Genomic DNA, 4,124 nt, shown 5'->3' with positions numbered 1-4,124 from the left:
ATATTTTTAATCCATATGGAAATCGTGCGAAACGATAAGAGCCATTGCTCGTTGAAAAAGACGTAATATTTCTATATTGTTCTTTTAGTTCTATATGTTGGAAACCGGACATTAAGTCCAAGCATGAAAAATATTTAGCTCTTCCTAATTGATCAAGAAAATCATCTATTCTTGCAACGGAAATTTGTCTGAGAGTAGTTTTTTATTTGTTTAACGATAGTCTATAACTAATCGCCATCTCTTGGTATCGGATCCCGGTAATCCCTTTTTTGGAACGAGAAGTATTGGGCTGTTATATTCCGATACAGGGGGTCTACAATTTTATCCGAGATGAGTTTTTCGACTTGTTTATTTACTTCTTCTTTATGAGTATGAGGAATTCTGTAATTTTTTATGTACACTGGCTCAGTATCTTTAAGTCTCAATTCTTGTTTATAAAAATTGTTAGTTGTTATTGATTCGGTTTCAAGACCGAATATGTCAGTATACTTGGTGCAGAGATCTCTTAGTATTTTTTTTAAATAATTGGGGAAAGTTCTTTTGTAATTTATCCATCACTATTTCCTGGCGATCTTTGCTTATTTCTTGGACTGTTTCATAGTCATAGAATTTGTTGTATGTAAAATTCGGTCATATGTTTGTTGATTATTGGAAATAGTATTTCCAATGAATATTCCTTTTTCAATTTCTTGATTCGGAATGAAAATATTGTTTTCTAGCGAAACAATATTGATTTAACCGACTACTTCAGATCGAGCTGGAAGTATTGTGGCATTATTATCACAAGTGTGAATTATTGGTAGTTTTATTGGATAATTTAAATTATTAGGCCGAAGTATTAGAGAATCACATGGTTGTGTGAAATCTAATTGGCAATTATATTTTTTAAAGAAACCTATACCAATAATGTAATCGCTAGGTATTGGAAAATCTTGTCCGACTATATGAAATTCGTGTGGAATGACATATTTTCCTGTAGATAATTCTACGAATACTAAACCTTTAGAAACTGCTGAACCTTCACCAATCCCAGATATTTGTGTTAATATGTTGAAAGATGTTGAATTTATATTTTCAAATATATCAACATTTTCTTTTAATAGAGATATGTCTGCACCAGTATCTAGCAATAGCGTAAATACTTTGCCCGTTTTTTCATTATTTATTTTAATAATAATACTGAGATTAGATTTACTGTGTGTACTTTTGTTTTTCTTTGTGAACATCTTAAAAGGCTTGCTGGATTTCCGAGCTAGCCTGAGTAACTCGAACATTGTTATTACTTTGATTATTGCCATTATTGTGGTTGTTGCCTCGGTTGGAAATTCCTGCCTCGGCTGTGACCACGGGCATTTCCTCTATGAGGTCCTCTGTTGTTGGTGTTATAGTTTTGGCAATTGGGTTATAATTACCCCGACCATTTAGGTCAACCTCTTTGGGTGTAATGGTGATTATTACCTCTACCTCTGCCTTTGTGATACAACACAGTACTGGCATTTCCGGTCATTTCAGTGCTGCAATGAATATATTCACCCATGACTTCATTAAAAGTGACGAAGTTTCCTGGTTCGAAGATAATGGCGGAGACTATAGTTTCATCTTGTACCTTGAACAAGATTGGGCCAGTTATCTTTGATTTGATAACTTCACCGGCCAAATCTTTTTGGTTGCCTTTTGTTCTCTCAACTATGCGTAGAGCTGTTAAGAACCGATTGAGTGCCAGTTTTTTACCGTCAAATTCAGGGATAGATGATGAAACTTGTTTCACATATTCCCTATCCAAGCATACTTGTTTTTTTTTTTTTTTTTTTTTTTTAACGCACGATTAATATTTGAAACAAATACAACACAATATTCTCTCTACTGTAACCACATTTTTATCGCAAAGATCTCACTGCAACGCTCGTGTGCGAGTGTTTTGCGATAAAAATATATCCCACTCGATTTCTGCTGACATACGAGCTCATTTGAGAGCATTGTGCGAGACTCTCGCTAAAGGCTCCCATTGTGGTCCGCTGGGTCTTAGGGCATACAGACATACGTACGTATATAAGTTGCGATGCGGCCACTATGGTAGCCACCCCACAGTTCATAATTGTAGTTATAGGATATAAGTATTATTAGTTTATACGAATGAATTGTATTAGATAGTAAATTGTATTAGCATAGTAAATTAAGCGCAAGGAGCCACGTAGCAAGCAAGGGCATAATTTTAGTTTGAATTTAACCGCCGGCCGCCGCAGCAACCGTGCGTTGTTGATCGGTTGCTTAACACCGTCTTCGGGAGTGCAACTTCAGTTCGGCGGCGAAGAGCGAAAGCTCCGAGGTGAAGTTGCGAAAGCTCGCGGCGAAGGTGAGCGATCGTGCCGGCACTTTTGGAGCGAACATCACAGTAAGTAGACGTGTGCAGCAGAAGGCAGAGAAAAAAAGGGAGACTTAGTGCGGCAGGGCTTTGACGTAGGGAAATCGTGACAGATAGCAAGTCATAAGTGAATATGAATAAAGGAAATTAGAAAGGAAAGTCAATTAATTCGTTTGTTTTCAATTAATACCAACTTCGGATCCCGAAGTTAACCAGTGTTCAACATAACCTCCTCTTCTTACCACCCGGTCGTATATGTGTGAATCACGACTTAGTTTGTCGATCGCGTGAACAATCCCGGTCGTGCATGTGTGAAGGGTTAGCTTATCAGGTCGTGGGTATGCATCTCCTTCCCCATCCTATGAAAGTAGAAGGAGTCATAGTTTGTTTGAAGCACTTCCTCTCCCCTCTAGACCCACCATCCCAGCAAACTAACAAATGTCTTGTAGATTGCTGGTCCTGGTAAAACTGAGAGTTGTACCCCGGCCAGTAGCTATCTTACAAGTGGCGCACGAGCAGGGACCTTGGAGGCGTTTAGGGGCGTGGCAAGTTTGCGGATTAAAGCCTCGCAAGTACGCCCAAATAAGTGTTTTCAAAAAAAAAATAGGGAAGTTGCATATAGGCTATTTTTAGTCGGGCATACCCTGGAGTATGTACGCTAGCAGAGGCGTAGGGAAAAGGGAGGCGTCACACGTGGGTGAAATTGCAAATCTACGGTATTAGGTAGTCAGGCATACCCCAACAACGGCACTTTCATACCCTGTGTCGGACGATAAAATGAACACCTGCAAGATATAGTCGACAAAATGTGTGCAAAATCAAGCACAAAAGGCAGACAACGGAAAGATGACAGGCGGCCGAAAAAAGTACAGCGCGTGCGACAGATGGGCGACATCGAACCCCGCTTGCACACGTGAGCACAAATGCGCGGCGCAGTCGACTTCGGCGTCGAAGGGCCGTTAAGGCGTCGTGGCAGCGGCTGTACAGTGAGACGAATTCACGCGCGGTGAAAAGTTGAATTCGTCAGTACAGGCGGCGAAAGCAATGAGAACGGGTGCCTTTAATAATAAATAAAACGAAAACGAATACAATACGCGTTAAGTCGACGGGGATTAGACAGAAGAGGCACAAAGACAGACACAAAGACACAATAATAAAAATAAAGGAGTGAAAAGTGGAATCTATCGGTGCATATATACTGTCGCGAGTATATAACCCTGCAGAAAAGGCAAAGGCGCACGTGAAATAAACAAACCTACGGAACAAAAATCGCCCACTGAGCAAGAGTGGACGAGAGAGAGAGAGAAGTCGAAGCAGGCACCTAGAGTGAGTAATAAAAATCAGAATGGGGTCAGGTGAGTGCCAAAATCCGGGCGTAGGCGAGCGCTGGATCCACCAGCGGCGCAAGGAGGAACTATTGGCGATCGCCCATGAGCTCGGGCTGGAAAAGGAAGGGAGCGTGGAGGAACTGCGTAAGAGGCTATCCATGTTCGTTCAGGATGGCGGCCATACATCCGAAATTTGGGCTCGGCTTGCCAAGTTAGAGTCTCAGTATGCCAAAACGTTGGAGCCGTTATCCTGGGTCGTCTCACCCGACGTTGGCGGACGGCCACGTCAGAAACCAGAGCCCGATCTGAGGAGCTCACAACTATACGAGCGTCCACAGCTTCCGATTCTTAGCCGTCACGGGTGTAAGGGACGCTCAGGAAGCTAGAAGAGACAGCTCCCGCCGAACAACAGCGACCGACGCAGAGATCATGTC

The sequence above is a fragment of the Drosophila montana genome, unplaced genomic scaffold (assembly GCF_035044405.1).
Source record: "Drosophila montana isolate Dmon_TW-CO22-7 unplaced genomic scaffold, ASM3504440v1 contig_577_1, whole genome shotgun sequence".
NCBI classification, from domain to species: domain Eukaryota; kingdom Metazoa; phylum Arthropoda; class Insecta; order Diptera; family Drosophilidae; genus Drosophila; species Drosophila montana.
This window is presented reverse-complemented; position numbering follows the sequence as displayed.